Source organism: Humulus lupulus, chromosome 5 (genome assembly GCF_963169125.1).
Source record: "Humulus lupulus chromosome 5, drHumLupu1.1, whole genome shotgun sequence".
NCBI lineage: Eukaryota > Viridiplantae > Streptophyta > Magnoliopsida > Rosales > Cannabaceae > Humulus > Humulus lupulus.
In genome coordinates, this window is record NC_084797.1 from 176,522,977 (window position 1) to 176,545,885 (window position 22,909).

Sequence of the window (22,909 nt, forward strand, 5' to 3'; positions counted from 1 at the left end):
AGAATCGCAAGATAAAGAAGAGGCTGGACTTTACCATGGCTGAGAGCACAAATAACATTGTAAACAATAATGCAAATATGGGTAATGCAGCTAAAGCTGATCCACCATTAAGGAATTATGTACTCCCTACTGTTACGGGGATACATTCAAGCATTTGTCCTCCAACTGTTGAGGCTAACAATTTTGAGATAAAATCCTCAATTATTAAGATGGTGCAAAATTGTGTACAATTTGGGGGGTTACCAAATGAGGATCCAAATCTACATATCACAAACTTTTTGGAGTTATGTGCGACATTTAAAATGAATGTGGTGAGTAACGATGTTGTACGATTGAGACTATTCCCATTTTCACTAAGGGACAGAGCTAAGAGTTGGTTAAATTCTTTACAAGCCAATTCTATACTTATTTGGGAAGATTTGGCTTAGAAGTTTCTTGGTAAATATTTTCCTCCTGCCAAGTCAGCCAGAATTAGAGGAGAGATTAACAACTTCCATCAACTAGATGGGGAGTCTTTGTATGATGCATGGGAATGATTTAAGGAATTGCAAAGGAGATGCCCACTTCATGGAATAGAAAAGTGGCTGTTAGTTCATAATTTTTACAATGGTTTGGGGGGAAATACAAGAACAATTATAGATGCAGCATTTGGAGGAGCGTTTATGAGAAAAAGCGTTAATGAAGCGTATGAGCAGTTGGAAGAGATGGCTATGTATAATTATAATTGGCCTACTGAGCGAGATAATAAGAAAGTAGCGGGAGTCTTAGAAGTTGATCCAATAGAACTATTGATCGCTCAAGTAGCATCTCTAACCAAACAACTGTAGCAAACTAATCTCGCCATGCAAGCAATGCAAGTACAGAATGTCATGAGTTGATAGATTTGTGGAGGACCTCATTCTTATGAACAATGTTCGAGCACAGCTAGTTGCTCAACAGATGTAAACAATATGCCCTTGGAACTGGCACAAGTTATAGGTAATTTTTCAAGACCTGCACCCAATACTTATTCAAATTCCTATACACCTGCCTGGAAAAATCATCCTAATCTGTCTTGGAAAAATAATCAAGGGTTACAACCACAATATCCACATTACCCACCTCAACAACTACCTCATCAACCAACTTATGGATTACATGCTAGACCATATTATGATCCAAACCCATGCCCATCTCATCCACCACCTCCTCAAATGAACCCACCAACAATTTAGCCAGATCAATTAAATCAATTCATGACAGAGACAAAGTCTTCCATCAGAAGTTTGGAGACACAAATAGGTCAATTGGCTCAAATGTTCTCTAGTAGACAGCAAGGAAATTTTCCTAGTTCCACATAGGTAAATCCTAAAGAACAATGTCAAGCTGTCACTTTGAGGAGTGGGACTAAGTATGATGGACCTACAGTGGAAGAGAAATGGAAGAATATAGAGAAACAACAAGTTACTAGTCCAATTCAAGAGGAGGTTACTGAAGACCTTCCAAAACCAAAAAAACCAAAATATTCTGAGCCTACACCAAAAATTCCATATTATGAAACCGTTGCATTAACTGAAGAGGTAGTGCAATTATTCCAAAGAAGCTTCCTCAAAAGTTAATAGATCCGGGCAGTTTTACTATACCTTGCACTATTGGAAACTTTCATTGTGAGAGAGTTTATGTGATTTAGATGCAAGTATGCATTTAATGTCGTTGTTTATATTTAAAAGGCTTGGTTTGGGGGAAGCTAAACCAACTACTGTTACTCATCAATTAGCTGATTGTTCTTTAACACATCCCAGAGGTATTATAGAGGATGTTCTAGTAAAGGTAGATAAGTTCATTTTCCCAGCGTAATTTATTGTATTAGATATGGAGGAAGATGAGGATGTGCCTATTATATTAGGACGACCATTTTTAGCCACAAGGCAAGCGCTAATAGGCGTTCAGAAAGGAGAATTAAGGCTTAGAGTACAAGGAGATGAAGTCGCTTTTAATGTTTTCAAAGCTTTGAAATATCCTTCAGCTAGTGATAGTTGCTTTTGTGTTAGTGTATTGGAGGAACCAAGTAAAGGGGTTGAGTCTATTAAAGATCCATTGGAGTTGAGTTTGATAGACAGTCCTGAAGAGTGTGCTGGTACTGAAGCCGCTGAGTATGTTAAGTGGTTGAATTCATCAGGGCAAATATATAAAAAGAAATATGATTAGGGCAAGTGCCTGAAAGACCTCTTCCATCCATTGAGAAGCCACCAGTTCTTGACTTAAAAACCTTACCTGATCATCTTAAGTATGCTTATTTAGGTAAGAATGATACTCTCCCAATTATTATTTCATCTTCTTTATAAGAGATTGAAGAAAAGACGCTTCTGAGTGTATTAAGGGCTCACAAATTAACAATTAGATGGACTTTAGCGGATATTAAAGGTATTAGTCCTTCGACAGTAATGCACTGTATATTAATGGAGGAGGATAGTAAGCCTAGTATTGATGCTCAAAGGAGGCTAAATCCTTCAATGAAAGAAGTCGTAAGGAAATAAATTCTTAAATGGTTGGATGCTGGAGTAACTTACCCAATATCTGACAGTGCTTGGGTTAGTCCTGTCCAAGTAGTTCCAAAGAAAGGTGGCATGACGGTGGTTAAAAATAATAATAATGAACTTATTCCAACCCGTACGGTGACAGGGAGAAGAATTTGTATTGATTAGCGTAAACTAAATAAAACCACCAGGAAAGACCATTTTCCTTTACCTTTTGTTGATCAAATGTTAGGTAGATTGGCTGGCCATCCTTATTACTGTTTCTTGGATGGATATTCCGGATATCATCAAATTCCTATAGCACCGGAGGATCAAGAAAAGACTACTTTCACATGCCCTTATGGAACATTTTCCTTTAGGAGGATGCCATTTGGGTTATGTAATGCTCCCTCCACCTTTCAAAGATATATGATATCAATTTTTTCGGACATGGTGGAAAAATGTATTGAAATTTTTATGGATGACTTTTCAGTTTTTGGACCCTCTTTTGATGGATGTTTACTTAATTTGGAAAGGGTTTTGAAAAGATGTGAGGAGACAAATTTAATTTTAAACTAGGAGAAATGTCACTTCATGGTGACAGAAGGAATAGTCTTGGGCCACAAAATTTCACGCCATGGAATTGAAGTAGATAGGGCCAAGATATCAACAATAGAAAATTTACCTCCTTCAGTGTCTGTTAAAGGGATTCGAAGCTTCTTGGGACATGCTGGATTTTATAGGAGGTTTATAAAGGATTTTTCAAAAATTTCAAAGCCCTTATCTACCTTACTTACGAATGGTGTGGTATTCGATTTTGATTATGAGTGTTTAAAGGCGTTTAATACATTGAAGGAAAAATTAGTCTTCGCTCCAATTGTTGTATCACCAAATTGGGAAATTCCTTTTGAATTAATGTGTGATGCTAGTGATTATGCAATAGGAGCGGTTCTTAGACAGCGAGTTGACAAGGTATTTCGAATAATTTATTATGCTAGTCGAACCTTGAATGATGCTCAATTAAATTATGCAACTACTGAGAAGGAATTACTGGCAATAGTCTTTGCATTTGACAAGCTTAGGCCATATTTAATTGGTAATAAAGTGATAGTTTACACAGATCATTTAGCTATTAAGTATCTTATGACTAAAAAGGATGCTAAACCTTGTCTAATTCGATGGGTTTTACTATTGCAAGAGTTTGATATGGAAATTCGTGATAAGAAGGCGACAGAAAATCTAGTTGCTGATCATTTATCTAAATTGGAAAAAGAAGAAGAGCATAGTGTGAAAGAAGAGTCAATTGATGAAAATTTTCTGGATGAACAATTATTTTCAATTGAATGTGAAGAGAAAATACCATGGTTTGCAGATTATGTTAACTATATGGTAGCTAAAGTTGTGCCTCCTAACATGTCAAGGCATCAATTAAAAAATTTATATTCGAAAGTGAAGCATTATAATTGGGATGAGCCCATTCTTTTTCGTCATTGTGCTGACCAAGTGATTAGAAGATGTGTCCCAGAAGAAGAAATGACTTCCATACTTACTCATTGCCATACTTTACATTGTGGTGGCCACTTTGGGGGAACAAGGATAGCAACAAAAGTTTTGCAATGTGGGTTTTATTGGCCTACGTTATTTAAAGATGTTAATGCCTTTGTTAAGAGTTGTGATCGTTGCCAAATGACTGATAATATATCCAGAAGAGATCAAATGCCAATGACTGGAATTCTGGAGGTTAAGTTGTTTGATGTGTAGGGCATAGATTTTATGGGACCCTTCCCATCATCTTATAATAATAAGTACATACTGCTGGCAGTTGATTATGTTTCTAAATGAATAGAAGCTGCAGTAACTCCTACTTGTGATGGTAAGGAGGTGCTTAAATTTCTTCATAAGAATATTTTTACTCGGTTTGGTACTCCAAGAGCTATTATTAGTGACAGAGGTAGTCATTTTTGTAATAAATCATTTACATCTTTATGTGCTCGTTATGGAGTTCATCACAGAAAAACTTTGTTTTATCATCCATTAGCTAATGGTCAAGCTGAGGTGTCAAACCGAGAAATTAAAAGTATTTTAGAGAAAACTGTAAACACATCAAGGAAAGATTGGTCGAAAAAACTTGATGATTCACTATGGGCATATCGCACAGCTTTTAAAACTCTGTTTGGTATGTTGCCATATCGATTGGTGTTTGGGAAGGCTTGTCACTTACCAGTCGAACTTGAGCATTGAGCTTATTAGGCGGTGAAAAAGTTGAATGTGGACTTATTTATGGCTGGGCAGAATAGGCTTCTAGAGTTGAATGAGCTTGATGAATTTAGAAATGAAGCTTATGAAAATGCAACGATTTATAAAGAAAAGTCTAAGGCTTTTCATGATAAAAGAATAATCAGAAAGGATTTCCAACCAGGAGATAAAGTTATGTTATTTAATTCTAGATTGAAACTGTTTCTAGGAAAACTAAAGTCTAGATGGTCGGGACCATTTACAGTTTGGTATCGTTACCTTATGGAGCAGTACAAATTCATAGTGCGAAAACAGGACACTTTAAAGTAAATGGTTAGAGGTTAAAGCATTATTTGGAAGGACCGGTGGAAAAGTGTAAATCAGTGATTGTTTTGGAACCCCTCTAAATGGGGTGTTCAACGCCCGGCTAAATAACGTTAACGACAATGCTATAGGAGGCATTCCTATATTTTATTTTTGTTTTTGTTTTTAATTTTAATTAGTGGACAATTTTATTTTGGATTTGTAAAGTTTAGTTATTTTAATTTTATTTATTTTTCAGTATAAAGTTTGTAAAAATCGCGAAAATCATGAAAAAAATGTGTTTTTCAATTAGTCATTGGGCCAAGTCGCGACTTGAACTAGCAAGTCGCGACATTATCAAAGTTAGAGAGTATTCCAAATATAAAGAAGGGGGCGGGTTGTGACTTGGGCTTATGAGTCGCGACCCTAGGCTGAAACAGAGAGCAAGGAGTTTTGGAATGTAAGGGCAGGTCGCGACTTGATGATCTGAGTTGCGGCGCCTAGAGAGGAATTTTCTGGAAAAATTTAGGGTGGGCCGCGACTTGAATAGGCTCGGTCCTGGCGCGCCTGTGTCAGAAAGAAGGAAAAAATGCTTAAAAATCGTTTTTTCTAAAATCTTCTCTCATTTTTTTTTTCAAATTTTCTCATTCCAAATCACATTTCCTTAAGAAAAACCTCTACAATTTTTCCCTCTTTTCTTCAATTTCAAATTCTCTTCATCCATTTTTCTAATTTCTACTTCATATTTCTTATTGATTTCTTCCATTATTTATTTTCTCTAACCCTAATTTGTGTTCTATTGGTGCTCATTGATGAATTGAAGGAGGATTAAAGGGTGGCAGATTTTTCAACTTTCAAGGCTTGTAAGTTTTTCTTTTTGAAGTTTTCCCTGAGTTGCATTTATATTAAGAGATTGCCTTGGATTTTTGGACTGTTTGTTGGTATATTGGGTGAATTTTTTTGGGAGATTTTAGTAAGGAAATTTTAGAGTTATAGGGGAAGTGCTGCAGAAATTTTTATGTGCCATTTTTGAAAAATTGTGAAGGTATGGGACCAAGGAAACAACCCACTAGGGCAGCATCTTTAAATAATACTAGTTGCCCTTCCTCATCCCGTTCCCAGCCACCCCAAACCTAGCCAAACCCGCCAACACCTCAGCCAATTTTAGAATATGATCCCGCGTGTTTCATTAACAAGGATGCCCATGATCTTTATCAAAGGCTATCCCAGCGGCCATTTATTCAAGAGCGTGGGATGGACATTAAAGAAGAACTATACCCTAATGACACTTATCATATTATTAGGAATGAAATTTTACGCCGAGGTTGGCAATTGTTTGTGGACGATAAGATGCCAAAAGATAATTACTCCTTGGTTTATGAGTTTTACGCCAATTTTCCTGGGGCTGTAAATGGAAAGGTGTTTGTTAAGGGCCTTTCAGTTGAATGCGCCATTGATAATATTGATGCCTTATTTAATGTACCTAAGTTATCTCCAGAAGAGGATGAGTATTATCAATTGGTATATCATAGTGAGGTAAATTGGACTGAGATGGCTGAGACCTTAAGAATTCCTAGTGCTTCATTTGCTATACAGAATGGGGAGCCAAAACATTTAAGAAGATACCAAATGAATGCCGTAGCTAAAGCTTGGACTGTTTTTGTGAGTGCACGACTTATGCCAAAAACCCACTTGTATGAAGTGGGGAATGATAGGTGTCTTTTGTTATATGCCATTATGACATTGGTTGAGTTATTGGCCAGAGCATAAGGGATTTATGTTGCTTGACCACTACTGCTGGGTTGGGGCATGGTTCCATGATTACTCATCTGTGTGAGGTTTGGGAGGTGCCGACATATCCTAGTGATATTTTTAGGAGGTGATGGGGGTTATTTCTCGGGTTACAGTGAATAAATTCCATGCCCCATCCTTAGAGCCACTAGTACCGACACCTAGAAATGTAAGAGTTGGTAGGGAAGGAGAAGCAACTGAGGAGACCATACCAGCCAATGATCAAATAGAGGGAGTGCAAGTAGCTGAGGAAGAGAGAAGAGAGGAATACCCTCAATATTTGGCACTGGAGGCTCCACCGGATCCAAACTTGGCCAGACTAGATTACATCATTTGGCAGAACCAGCATACGCACAATTATTTGGGCGAGCTTCATGATTTTCATAGAGCTCAAGTTGATAGGAAAACGAGCTGGTTTACCGATGGTTGAACCAAGAGGCGGACCGCCAGTACTTCCCTTATCCACCGCCTTGGCATCCATTTCCAGACCCACCACCATTCTGAAGTGATTCGCACTAGGTAAGTTTTCTTTTCTTTACTTATTTTTAAACATTGGGGACAATGTTTAGGTTAAGTTTGGGGGAGGGAGTGTAACGCCCTACTACCTTAGAGTTGTTACTAAGTGGGTTTAAAATGTGCATTTAACTTGCTAACCAAGCATTTAGCTCAAAAGTGTAACTAAACTGTATTAAATTAACATAATTTGAAAATGTAATCGTTCATTGAAAATTATAAGTGTTTTACATTAGGGATCCCAAAAAGAAATACTGTTTATAAATATTTACAACTCAAAATGTGTTTAAAGTCGACTAAACGAAAAAATGAGATTTAGTACAAAGTAACTCCCAAAAATACCCCTAGTCGTGGCGGCCAGGCAGACCAGACATGTACGCGTCGCCTCACGCTCTCCGTACTCAAGGTTGGCCAATCTTCCCATTGCCCTTACCTGCACCACAGAGCACCCGTGAGTCGAAGCCCAGCAAGAAAACCCATACAATTAGATAACATATGCATATAAAACACTTAACATATAAACAGGCCATCAATAGGCTATACACATACGGCCATGCCGTCCCATGCGCTTTACCAGGCCCTAGGTTCGCGGTCCACACCGTGAGGATATCCCAGGTATCCCTTAGGGTCTTACCCTGGCAACTCGCACTCCGCGTGCTAAACACTGCTCCCGGCCCCTTGCCGCTCTCGGCCTTCGCCGTTCTCGGCCCTTGCCGTTTTCGGCCTTCACCATTCCCGACTCTTGCCGATCATTCACATATTTGCATACATAGTATAATTAATCAAACACTTAAACATGTATTAACATAATCAATGGGCTATGCCCTGCACATAATCATATAGGGCCATGCCCTGCAACACAACTATGGGGCCTCGCCCTGCTCTATGGGTACAACGGTTTTCTTACCTGTGTCCCGAGCTTCTTGTGCACCGAAATCCCGAGCACGATCCTCTAACCCGAGCCTCATTGAAAACCTAGTCACAACACATACATAACACTATCATTACTAACCAATTATAATCATCTCCCGGAACCAATCCCATGCTCTCGGGACCTCCCGGTTCCCCACACAAGGTAACAGAAGCGTCCCCCGAGCCCCCTGGGCAAAAGCCTAAAAACTGAAAATTTCCCCTGCCCAGAAATGGCCTAGCGCCGCGACACTAACCCATAAGGGCTGCAGCGCCCAGAATGGTGCCCTTCCCCTGATGAATCCTAGCGCCGTGACACGGAAGAATAAGGCCGCGGCGCCCATACGCGAACCCAGAAATCTGGGTTTTTCCCCAACATTTTCCCGAGCCAAAACTCTTCCAAATCAACCCCAAGACATACCTAAGTCCCAAATTCAATCAAAAACCCCAAATAAACCATAAAGAAACCTAAAAACATCAATAGCAAGCCCATACACATATTCAAACCCATGATTCACCTAGTGGCTTCAATTTCACAAAAACTTAAACCACCATTTATAAAACTTAAACCTCCCTTCAGAAAACTTAAACCATACCAGAAATTAAACTTCAGAGATGCATGGAACCCTTACCTCAAGTAGAAATTCGACTTTAAGCTGCTTTCCCAATCCAATTCCAAGCTCAATTCCTCTAATCCCAATCTGAACTTCACTCCAATAGTCCACACAACAACACACAATTCAACTCTCAAACCATAACATTCTTAACTGAATTTTACCAAATAATTACTAAGAATTTCCTTACCTCAATATGTAGAACAACCTCTAGATTCTCTTGCCTTGACTCCCCTCTTGATCCCACAAAAATTCAGAGATCTTCCTTTCTTCCTTCCTGTTTTTCTCTAGTTTTCTCTAGAGCTCCCCAAACACAACTCTTGCATAGGCAAAAAGGTGAGAACGTTCTAACCTTTCCTTCAGCCAAAGTAATCTATTACCTAAGCCAAAAGACCCAATTGCCCTCCCTTCTAACCTATATTCTAACTAATCCTCAAGGGCAACCTAGACTTTTCCCTATCCTCTTGCAAGAATACCACTTTCCCACTTTATACAACTATCCTCAAGAGTTACCTATGGTTACCCAAGTTACCAAAGTGCCACTAACCATTTCTCAATAACTTTCACACTCATGTTATAATATTCCCAAAATACCCCTAGGCTCCTCCCGAGCCGGGTATTTAACCCCGTTGTGACTTTTAGTGAAACAACTCACTAAGACCATCTCGGAACGTGCATCACAGTATATATCACGTATATCACATTTATGTCCCTAACAGCCAAACGGGGCCCACATGCACATTTAATTGCCTAAACATGCACTCTAATCACATATTCATTAAATTCACATATATTAATACAATATAACAATTATTGCCCTCCAGGCACGCTAATCAAGGCCCCAAGCCTTATTAGAAAATTTGGGTCATGCTGCCTGCTAGGACATGCTGCTTCACTTCCTGCAACTGTGCATCCACCAATTGTCCCTCCTTAATCCTCTCTAGCAGGGTCGACTGCAAGGTGATATTAGCTAACTGGCCTACCACCAGCTCTATCTTTGCTCTGGCCATCTCTTCAGCTAACTCTCTCGAGATCTGGGTGGAACTATACAATTGTCTTGGGCCCCTCCTACTCAACGCATCTGCCACCACATTGGCTTTCCCCGGATGATAAAGAATATCGCAGTCATAATCCTTAACCAGTTCCAACCAATGCCTCTGTCTCATGTTCAGATCCTTCTGAGTGAAGAAGTACTTCAAACTCTTATGGTCCGTGTATATCTCACACTTCTCTCCATACAGGTAATGCCGCCAAACCTTCAGTGCGAATACCACTGCTGTCAGTTCCAAATCATGAGTAGGATATCGTTGCTCATACTCCTTCAGCTGCCACGATGCATAGGCTATAACTTTCTCATTCTGCATCAGTACGCAGCCCAAACCCATCCTCGATGCATCACAGTAGACTACAAATTTTCCTTCCTCTGAAGGAAGACTCAGCACAGGTGCAGAAATAAGTCGCGCTTCAACTCTTGGAAACTATTCTCACACCTCTCTGACCAAGCAAACCTTTGATTCTTTCTTGTCAACTCTGTCATTGGTGAAGAAATCTTTGAAAACCCCTCTCTGAACCGTCTGTAATAACCTGCCAACCCAAGGAAACTCCGCACCTCCGAGGCGTTCCCTGGCCTCGGCCAATCTCTCACTACTTCCACCTTGGACGGATCCACCTTAATCCCTTCTGCACCAACTATATGCCCAAGAAAAGTCACCTCTGGCAACCAAAACTCACACTTCTTAAACTTAGCGTATAACTGATGCTCCCTTAACCTCTGTAAAACTTGTCGAAGATGCTGCTCATGCTTTGCCTCTGAACTGGAGTATACCAAGATGTCGTTGATGAAGACAATGACGAACTGATCCAAGAATTCCTTGAACACCCTGTTCATCAAATCCATAAAAGCTGCCGGGGCGTTGGTCAAACCGAAAGACATGACCAAGAACTCATCGTGCCCATATCGCGTCCGGAAGGCCGTCTTCGGTATATCCTCAATCTTTGAGAACATCGTCTTTCCCTGCAACTGATCGAACAAGTAATCAATCCTTGGTAGAGGGTACTTATTCTTTATGGTCAACTTGTTCAATTCTCGGTAGTCTATACACATCCTCAACGCCCCGTCCTTCTTTTTAACAAATAACACTGGAGCGCCCCATGGCGAGTAACTAGGTCTAATGAAACCCAAATCCAGAAGCTCCTGCAACTGTATCTTTACTTCCTTCAACTCAGCTAGTGCCATCCTATATGGTGCTCGCGATACTGGTTCTGTCCCCGGTGCTAGCTCAATCTCAAACTGAATCTCCCTGTGCGGTGGCAACCCTGGTAGATCCTCAGGAAATACATCCAAAAATTCACACACCAATCTGGTCTCTCCCGGCCATGTCGGCATAACCTTAGTAGTATCCACTACACTAGCCAGAAAACCTATACATCCACCCTGTAACAAGTCCCTGGCTCTCAATGCTGAAATCATGGGTACGCGGGGTCCAGACACCGCACCCACAAAGACAAAAGGATCCTCGCCCTCAGGCTTAAAAGTCACCATCTTCTTCCTGCAGTCGATTGTAGCCCTATACCTGGCCAACCAATCCATCCCAAGAATCATGTCAAAATCCTCCATATCTAACTCAATCAAATCCATCGAAAGTTCCCTGTTATCAACCATCACTGGCAGTGCCCTAATCCATCTCCTAGAAACTACCAGTTCCCCTGTAGGAAATAAAGTCCCAAACCCTGCAGTCCGATATTCCCTAGGTCTACACAATCTATCAATCACTCTACTAGAAACAAAGGAATGTGTAGCACCAGAATCAATCAATACAGTAAAAGGAGAGCCAGCGCTAGAAAGCTGACCTGTCACTACCGAGGGACTAGCCTCGGCCTCTGCCTGTGTCAAAGTGAATACTCGAGCTGGAGTCAAGCTATCCACTTTCCCTGCTTCACCTTTCTTCACTGTTGGGTAGTCTTTCTTGAGATGCCCCACTGCTCCGCACACAAAGCAAGCCTTGGCTCGACACTCACCCAGATGGCGTCTTCTACACCTCGGGCACTCCGGATAGGTCCGCCATGCCTCGCCGCCACCTTGACGGCAACCTTGTCCACCCCGACCCCTCCTATTAGGACCAGCAGCGGTCGAAGTGTCAGGAGTCTTTCTCTTGAAGTCACTGGGGCCTCCGCCCCTACCTGTCCCTGAATAAGGAGGCACCACTCTATGGCCCTCACGCCTCATCGCACTTTCCCTCCAAATCTTGTTCTCCGCTTCGTCAGCGGTAAGAGCCTTCTCAACGGCCTGGGCATAAGTTGTTCCTCCAGGTACCGTTGTAATCCTGACATCCCGGGCTATCATAGCATTAAGCCCCCTGATAAATCTATCTTACTTAGCAGCATCAGTAGGCACAAGATCTGGTGCAAACTTTGCAAGCCTATCAAATTTTAGGGCATACTCTGTAACAGTCATATTGCCTTGTACCAAACCCACAAACTCATTAACTTTTGCTGCCCTGGCGGCAAAATTATAATATTTCTGGCTGAACAAGTCCCTGAAACCTTCCCAACTCAGAGTAGTGACATCCTTGGTCAGTGAAGCCACTTCCCACCAGATGCGGGCATCCTCCCTCAACATGTATGTGGCACAGGCCACTCTATCATGCCCCTCTATCCTCATGAAATCCAGGATAGTAGTAATCATAGTCAGCCATTGCTCGACCTTTAATGGATCAGGTCCCCCTTCAAAGATTGGAGGTTGCTGCTTCTTGAACCGCTCATATAACGGCTCCCACCTGTTCCCAACCTCCCCACACTGTACAGCTGGTACCACTGCAGGTGGTACAATAGGGGCAGCACTCCCTGATGGAGCCTACTGTCGCAGTAGGCGAATCTGTTCATCCTGGCTCTGTAATCGAGCCTACATATCTACCATGAGTTGCTGCCAGTTCTCAGGGACTGGTGGAGGAAATGGGCCCTGGTCATCACCCCCAGTCCCAGACCTAATGCCGGCTAGTCGCGTAGATTTTCTTGGACGCATAGCTATCCAAGTCAATCTGCAATCAACGACTCGGCAGTCAGACCATGATGACAGGGTAAAAACTTCTCCAAAATCCACCAATGGAACATAACCAGTCACAAACAATCAACATATAGGCATTTATCCACGTGCACCGGCTGCTAATAAGCAAGCCCCAATCTCTTCACACAATAGCTATGAATCATGCATTCATCCATACACAATATACAGTTTAATCATCCAAATATTCATTTACATGCACGCGATGCTAATAAACATGCCTCAATATTCTCACACAGCAGTCAAGGGCCAGGCCCTATCAGTATCTCATGCTTCCTATTAATCCAATAAACAACAACATTTATAATTCATTTCAGGCATATAAGCATATAAGCACATATACACATTACCAAACCCTGAATTGAGCATGTCTCTAGCAGCGAATGTACATGTCCAGCCAGTCTTCAGGAACCCTTAAACCTAGGATGCTCTGATACCAAGTTGTAACGCCCTGGATAGCCAAGACCACTACACTGTGTACTTTTAAAGGTGCAGGACTTGCTAATCAAGTCATTAACTTAAAAATGTGTCACTAAACATGTATGAGCTAGGGTTGAAAAGGTTCTGGTCTCAAAAGTTTCACTTTATATAATTAAATAGTTTTATACATGGGATCCCAAAAAGAAATAGAGTTTAAAAGTTGATTTACAGAATCTCCAAAATACAGACAACTATCAGCCATACTAAGGCAAAATAGACATTTCTGGTTCTCACGTCCCTGCCTAAACCCCAACCGTGGCGGTTGAGCAGCTGGTCATGTACATTCGGCTCGCAGAGCACTCCAAGTCAGGGCTGATCAAGCTTGCCCTTGCCTTTACCTGCACCACGTAGCACCCGTGAGCCAAGGCCCAGCAAGAAAACATAATGTGCAACACAAACAACAATAACAAATAGTCAATCCTTTAAGCATGATCAATCATTAAATATTTCACATTAACCATTCAGCACATACTCAGAATCGAAGATGCAACTAATCACAAATAACATTCAAGTCTCATAATAATCAGGTTACATAGTAGTCAGGGTCGACAACTTAGGCCGCACCCTCTGTTTACCCCACTGATTCCGGCCCGCTTAAACCGAGCTCAGTGCATAATAAGCTGTCCTCGGCTACCAGTGGCCAAGCCGCGCCCTGTGCGCTAGTGTAACCCTTGGCACTCTTAGGCTGTTGGTTCACTGTTCACATGGCATAATACCATCCTTTCAAATATACATATTAGGGAGCCCTTAGTCCCATTACAAATACACAACCGGGTGCAGTTTTCTTACCTTTAGTCTCTGCATTCACTGATTATGAGCGACGCTCCTCAAGCACGATCTGTTCCCGAGCCCTAGCTTTAACACTTAGTCACAACCAAGATATTGGGTTCCATTAATATTCAAGTAAAGGTTTCCGGGTATAGTACTAGCGTCCGGGACATCGAATTTCCACCAAGCACGGTGGGGAAATCGATCTCGACCACCCTAGGCTGGACTCCCGTGCCTAAAATCCCCAAATGTTCAAGAATGCACCCAAGGGCTGTGACCCTTGAAGCCTAGCCGCGGCCCGCCTCTAAAACAGAGCCCAAGGCCCCCAGCAAGTAGACACGCGCCGCGGCCCTGCCCAAGGGCACCGCGACGCTCTCCCCTGGCCGAGCCTCCTTGGCTCTCTTGTTTCGTAGGGCCGCAGCGCTCTAGAACAGAGCTGCGGCCCTCCCCTTCGTGCCCAGAAAAACCACCATTTCTAGCATCCTAACCCCATCCAAAACCATTCTAAAGCATCCTAACTCAAAAGCCACCATTCACAAAACTTTTAACCCGACTTTAACAACATAATCCAACAGAAATTCAGCCTAAAAACCTACTAAAACTCCATTTTGATTCTCTGAAACCCAGCAACTCTAAACACCAAAACCAGTCATGTAAAACGCAAATTTTAACCTATGAATCACGAATTGAAGCTTACCTCTTTTGCTGAACCACCTTCTTGACGAATTCCTGAGCTAAAATCCAAGCTTCCCAGTTAAATTCAACCCTTAAACATCCAAACCATAAACTCCCTTAGTACTCAGTCAAAACTCAAAATTCAAATGCTCAGAAACATGATTCAGCCCTTACCTTAATCTTGGTTGAGTTCCCTTAGCTGAGCACCAGATTTAACCTACAAGTTCCAACCCCAAATCACTAAATGCCCACTTGGTTTCCCTTGAGTAAACTGTGTTTCCTTGAAAGAGAAGAGAGAAGGAAGAGAACAGCTGAGTACGTCGGTTTATATTTTTGTTCTACTGCTTTCCATCAACTTAATCTAATCTTAGCCAATTAAATCAATCCAGAGGCTCGGGGTGCCGGAAACGTCCCCAAGGGCAAAACGGTAAATTTCCCCAATATTTCCGCCTATGCTTCCTATCCTCAAATATATCTCCATATATTTATTTCCATAGCCCGATAGTCTAAATAACTACCCGATACCTAAAATACCCCTGACTTATCCAAAGTCAAATACTAAGCCCCGTTGTGACTTTTCCCGCTATCTCGCTCCCTAGGATCGCCTCAAGTCGCTCACTGCGAATCTACCCACATAATAATGTGGTTCTCACAGATATAACATTTAACCACATTTATATTCAAATAATAATACAAGCATGCATTAAATCAATAAATTCACTCATAAGTCAATTATGCCTTCCCGACACACTAATCAGGGCCCTTAAGCCTTAATAGTGATTTTGGGTCGTTACACTAGTCATCTCCTCAGCTAGCTTATCAGATATCTGTCTCAAACTGAACAATTGTCCTGGGCCTTTTCGACTTAATGCATCAGCCACTACATTAGCCTTCCCAGGATGGTACAAGATATCACAATCATAATCCTTAACCAACTCTAACCATCGTCTCTGGCGCATATTCAGATCCTTCTGAGTAAAGAAGTACTTCAGACTCTTGTGGTCGGTGTATATCTCGCACTTCTCACCATATAAATAATGTCTCCAAATCTTAAGTACGAATACCACCGCTGCCAACTCCAAATCATGCGTGGGATATCTTTGCTCATACTCCTTTAACTGTCTCGATGCATAGGCTATCACCTTACCAGCTTGCATCAGCACACACCCTAAACCCTGTCTGGAGGCATCACAGTAAACCACAAACTTCTCATTATCTGTCGGCAAACTCAACACTAGCGTAGTGATCAGTCGTCGCTTCAAATATTTAAAAATGTTCTCACATCTATCTGTCCAAACATACTTTGTCTTCTTCTTTGTCAATTCTGTCAATGGCGTAGCTTTCCTGGAGAACCCCTCAACAAACCGCCGATAATACCCTGCCATTCCCAGAAAACTTCTAACTTCCGGAACGTTGCTCAGTCTAGGCCAATCTCTCACTGCCTCAATCTTACTTGGATCGACTAGAATCCCCTCCTTACTGACAATATGGCCCAGAAATGTAACTCACGATAACCAGAATTCGCACTTGCTAAACTTAGCATATAACTTATGCTCCCTCAACCTCTGCAATACCAGCCGTAGATGCCGCTCATGCTCTGTCTCTGACTGAGAATACACTAGAATGTCGTCGATGAACACGATCACAAACTTGTCCAAATAATCCTTGAAAACCCTATTCATCATATCCATAAAAGCTGCTGGAGCATTGGTTAATCCAAAGGACATAACCAGGAATTCATAGTGTCCATACCTTGTGCGGAAAGTGGTCTTTGGTATGTCATCTTCTTTAATTCTTAACTGATGGTAACCTGACCGGAGATCAATCTTAAGAAAACACCGTACTTCCCTATAGCTGATCAAATAAGTCGTCGATCCTAGGCAGTGGATACTTGTTCTTAATAGTTAACTTGCTCAACTCCCTGTAATCAATACACATCCTAAGAGATCCATCCTTCTTCTTGATGAACGGCACTGGAGCACCCCATGGCGAGAAACTTGGTCTGATGAACCCTAAGTCCAATAACTCCTGTAACTGAATCTTTAACTCTTTCAACTCTGCCAGAGCCATTCTGTAAGGTGTTCTGGATACTGGCTCCGCCCTGGTGCCAACTCTATAACGAACTCAATCTCCCGCTGCGGCGGCAACCCTGGCAGATCCGTTGGGAATAAATCTGGAAACTCACATACCAATCTGGTCTCTCCCGGTCCAATCGACACAACCTTGGAGGTATCCACAACATTTGCTAGGAATCCCATGCAACCTTCTTGCATCAGGTCTCTAGCCTTCAGCGCTGAAATCATAGGTACCCGCGGTCCACTAACCGTCCCCACAAATACAAAGGGTACCTCCCCTTCTGGTTCAAAAGTCACCATCCTGCTCTTGCAGTCAATTGTGGCCCCCTTACTTTGATAACCAATCCATCCCTAGGATTATATCAAAGTCATCCATCGCAAGCTCAATGAGATCAACAGACAATTCCCTACCATCTACCTCTACTGGTAAAGCTCTAATCCATCTCCTAGAGACTACCAGTTCCCCAGTTGACAACAAAGTTTGAAACCCCTAGCATACAAAGCACTAGGTCTACATAGCTGATCTATCACTCTAGCAGACACAAATGAATGGGTAGCTCCCGAATCTATCAATGCAGTATACGAAGAACCAGCACTAGAAATCTGACCTGTCACAACTGAGGGGATAGCCTCCACCTCAGTCTGAGTCAAGGTAAACACTCTGGAATGAGCGAGACTGTCACCCTGCTTCGGTTCCTCCTTCCTGACTTGTGGGCAGTCCTTCTTCAGATGATTGACACTCCCACAGACAAAGCAGGACCTGATTCTGCACTCATCCTGGTGTCGTCGTCTGCACCGAGGATACATTGAGAAACTCCTCCAGTTGTCACTTTCGCCCTGACGGCCACTAAAAGCACCTCGTGCCCTCTTATCAGAATTGGGAGGAACAAAGGAATCTGGGGCCTTCCTCTTCTGCTCACTAGGGCCACTACCTCGACTAGATCCAATAAAAGGAGGCACTATCCTCCTAGCATCGCACCTAACAACGCTCTCTCTCCAAATCTGATCCTAGGCCCCCTCAGTTGTAAGGGCCTTGTCCACAACCTGAACATAGGTAGTAGTCTCTGGGTCCAAAGTGATCTTCACATCACGGGCGATCATAACGTTCAATCCTCGTACAAATCTGTCTCTCCTTGCCGCATCAGTCGACACTAGATCTGGCGCAAACTTCGCCAACCGGTCAAATCTCGGAGCATACTCAGTCACGGTCAACCGATTCTGAGTCAGGTTGATGAACTCGTCAACCTTTGCAGCTCAGACTGCTACATTGTAATATTTCTCGTTGAAGATGTTCTTGAATTCTTCCCAAGTCATGACGGCCACATTCCTTCTCTGAACCACTACATCCAACCAGATGCGGGCATCTTCTCTAAACATGTAACTGGCATAGGCTACCCTCTCGGTCCCCTCAACCCTCATGAAATCCAGGATAGAGGAAACCATATTCATCCACTGCTCTGCTCGCAGTGGGTCTGGTCCATCCTCGAAGGTGGGAGGATGCTGCTTCCTAAACCTTTCATACAAAGGTTCCCACCTGTTCTCCATCACAGGCTGAACCGGCATTGGCGCCACCACTTGCTGAACTGGCAACCCAGTGACCTGTGGGGAGGCTTGCTGCCTCAACTGTCGAAGTTCTTCTTCTGTTCGTTGCAATCTTGCTTCCATTTTGACAAACATCTGTTGCCAATTCGATGGGGCAGGTGGAGGGTCCTGACCCTGATTGTCATCCTCGGCCCGACTGCCGCGGAGTCTAGATGATTGTCGTGGCATCACAACAATATGCCTGCAATCAACGACGCCGCTCATCAGGCAGGATAACAAAATCCAAAACCACCTCCCAATCCACATCAACCAACCATAACCACAAACCACACAGCACACAAATAGCATATAACACTCAACGGGCCATGCCCTGAAATCATGCATATGTCAACTCATTCATCATGTTTTGTATGAAATAAATAAGCAAACATGGCATTTAAGCACATACTCAAACATATAAGTCAATTATTACCAACCAACCCTGAGTCGAGCTTGTCACTGACAGCGAGCGTACATGTTCGGTCAATCTCTAGGAACCATAAACCTTGGCTCGCTCTGATACCAAGTTGTAACGCCCTACTACCTTAGAGTCGTTACTAAGTGGGTTTAAAATGTGCATTTAACTTGCTAACCAAGCATTTAGCTCAAAAGTGTAACTAAACTATATTAAAATCACATAATTTGAATATGTAATCATTCATTAAAAATTATAAGTGTTTTACATTAGGGATCCTAAAAAGATATACTGTTTATAAATATTTACAACTCAAAATGTGTTTAAAGTCGAATAAACGACAAAATGCGATTTAGTACAAAGCAACTCCCAAAAATACCCCTGGTCGTGGCGGCCAGACAGACTAGACATGTACGCGTCGCCTCACGCTTTCTGTACTCAAGGTTGGCCAATCTTCCCCTTGCCCTTACCTTCACCACAGAGCACCCGTGAGTCGAAGCCCAGCAAGAAAACCCATACAATTAGATAACATATGCATATAAAACACTCAGCATATAAACAGGCCATCCATAGGCTATACACATACAGCCATGCTATCCCAGGCGCTTTACCAGGCCCTAGGTTCGCGATCCACACCGTGAGGATATCCCAGGTATCCCCTAGGGTCTTACCCTGGCAACTCGCACTCCGCGTGCTAAACACTGCTCCCGGCCCCTTGCCGCTCTCGGCCTTCACCGTTCTCGGCCTTCACCATTCTCGGCTCTTGCCGATCATTCACATATTTACATACATAGTATAATTAATCAAACACTTAAACATGTATTAACATAATCAATGGGCTATGCCCTGCACATAATCATATAGGGCCATGCCCTGCAACACAACTATGGGGCCTCGCCCTGCTCTATGGGTACAACGGTTTTCTTACCTGTGTCCCGAGCTTCTTGTGCACCGAAATCCCGAGCACGGTCCTCTAACCCGAGCCTCACTGAAAACCTAGTCACAACACATACATAACACTATCATTACTAACCAATTATAATCATCTCCTGGAACCAATCCCATGCTCTCAGGACCTCTCGGTTCCCCACACAAGGTAGCGGAAGCATCCCCCGAGCCCCCTGGGCAAAAGCCTAAAACCTGAAAATTTCCCCTGCCCAGAAATGGCCTAGCACCTCGACACTAACCCATAAGGGTCGCGGCGCCCAGAATGGTGCCCTTCCCCTGATGCATCCTAGCGCCGTGACACGGAAGAACAGGGCCGCGGCGCCCATACGCGAACCCAGAAATCTGGGTTTTCCCTCAAAATTTTCCCGAGCCAAAACTCTTCCAAATCAACCATAAATCAACCTAAAAACGTCAATAGCAATCCCATACACATATTCAAACCCATGATTCACCTAGTGGCTTCAATTTCACAAAAACTTAAACCACCATTTATAAAACTTAAACCTTCATTCAGAAAACTTAAACCATACCAGAAATTAAACTTCAGAGATGCATGGAACCCTTACCTCAAGTAGAAATTCAACTTTAAGATGCTTTCCCAATCCAATTCCAAGCTCAATTCCTCTAATCCCAATCTGAACTTCACTCCAATAGTCCACACAACAACACACAATTCAACTCTCAAACCATAACATTCTTAACTGAATTTTACCAAATAATTACTAAGAATTTCCTTACCTTAATATGTAGAACAACCTCTAGATTCTCTTGCCTTGACTCCCCTCTTGATCCCACAAAAATTCAGAGATCTTCCTTTCTTCCTTCCTGTTTTTCTCTAGTTTTCTCTAGAGCTCCCCAAACACAACTCTTGCATAGGCAAAAAGGTGAGAATGTTCTAACCTTTCCTTCAGCCAAAGTAATCTATTACCTAAGCCAAAAGACCCAATTTCCCTCCCTTCTAACCTATATTCTAACTAATCATCAAGGGCAATTTTCCCTATCCTCTTGCAAGAATACCACTTTCTCACTTTATACAACTATCCTCAAGAGTTACCTATGGTTACCCAAGTTACCAAAGTGCCACTAACCATTCCTCAATAACTTCCACACTCATGTTATAATATTCCCAAAATACATCTAGGCTCCTCCCTAGCCGGGTATTTAACCCCGTTGTGACTTTTAGCGAAACAGCTCATTAGGACCGTCTCGGAACGTGCATCACAGTATATATCACCATTATATCACAAATATCACGTATATCACATTTATGTCCCTAACAGCCAAACGGGGCCCACATGCACATTTAGTTGCCTAAACATGCACTCTAATCACATATTCATTAAATTCACATATATTAATACAATATAACAATTATTGCCCTCCATGCACGCTAATCAAGGCCCCAAGCCTTATTAGCAAATTTGGGTCGCTACAGGGAGTTTCTGTTAGTGTTGTTTTGTGTGATTTGTTTATGTTAGTGTTTAGAGTTTTGTTTTAGTGTGTTTAGTTTGGTACCAAATGAATGAAAATTGACAACAATTGCCGATGAGAATAAAATGAATGTTATGAGTATAATTCAAAGAAAATGAAATCTGAAAAAAAATCTGTGTGCTTGATTAAGCACTTTGTTAGTTCATTTTAGTTTAGATAACATTTGTTGCATATTTTGTCATGATATTAAATTTATGTTTTTGATATTGATTATGCGAGCTGAAATTGATTAGTGGAATGATTAATGGAAAGTGAGAATTATTTTCAACAATTCTAGAACTTGCTTACTTGTTATTTGAGGCGAAATAATATATCATGTATGTTTAGGAATATGATTTAGGCTATAATTTGGATCGTTTGAGCTTTTCTTGCCAACCTTAAATTACTTAATCCTTTGGTTACCCCTTTTTAGCCTAATTTTGTATCCTTTTTGTTCTAAACCATCATTTAAGCCTAATACTTGCCCATTGGTTATATATCCATCATTAATATACTATGAGCATATGATTGAGAAATAATTATGGGGATTGATGTGTAATGGGGTTTAATTGTGATTTGAGTGGGTTTAGAAAGTGAAAGTAAAAAATTTAGAGAGAATATATATATATATTGAAAAAAAAGAGAAAAAAAAGAAAAAAAAAATAAGGAAAGATATTTCAATGCACTCCCAATATGAGTATATAAGAAAAATCAAGTTTGGGGTAGTGTAGTTGTTAATGAAAAAGAAAAAAACAAAATAAATATATATCTCTCTAAAGGAAAAAATATATATAAGTATGAGAGGGGAATATGGGATTGTATTCTTATGGAAATAAAGTTGGTGAGTATAATTGATTTCAAATTCATTTATTTAATGATCATGAGTTGATAATCCAAAATGTTAGTAGACTAAGGTGTGTTGATGAAGTGTTTTGATCAAAATTCTAGATTGAATAAACTGTTGAGTAGTTTTATGAGAATTATATGATTAACATTAATGATTTTGAGGCACAATTGTTGTTGTTGGTATAGTTCATGTTGTTAGAATTTAGGATTGTTTTGAGTCCTTTGTTCGAGGGTGAACAAAGAGTAAGTTTGAGGGAGTTTGATAACTTCATTTTAGGGTCCTTTTAGAAGGTGTTTTTGTGGTAATCTTGAGTTTTTATGTGTGTTTTGTGCAAGATTACACTTTTGTTTGTCTTTGTTGTTGGTTGGTGCGATGAATCACGAGAAAAATGCAAAAAGAAGCGAAAATGGTGGGAAAACGAGGCTTTTGGCGGTTATTGGACTAATAATGATACTAAGGATGCTTAAAGGATGATTTTTGATCAAGAGATGAGCTGAACGATCTAATCTGAGAAAAAATTGAATTAAAGTCGCGACTTGGACTTATGAGTCGCGACTCAAGGTGAAGTCAGAGGCGCATATGCTTGTTGGAAGGAATTAATGTCGCAACTTGAGCTTACAAGTCGCGACTCAAGAGGGAAACAAAGGCTTAACTAAGGGGAAACGTAGACACAGGCCATGACTTGAGAGTCTTGAGTCGCGGCGCCTGAAGACTTTACACGAGAAGGAAG

The 22,909-nt window shown here is 41.6% G+C and overlaps 1 non-coding gene across 1 annotated transcript; it reads right to left on the minus strand.

Moving 5' to 3' along the window:
* Positions 1–467: 467 nt before the first annotated feature.
* Positions 468–574, minus strand: LOC133780984 (small nucleolar RNA R71). The gene has a single exon (XR_009869785.1). It is a non-coding gene; the product is annotated as a small nucleolar RNA R71 (small nucleolar RNA).
* Positions 575–22,909: the final 22,335 nt, after the last annotated feature.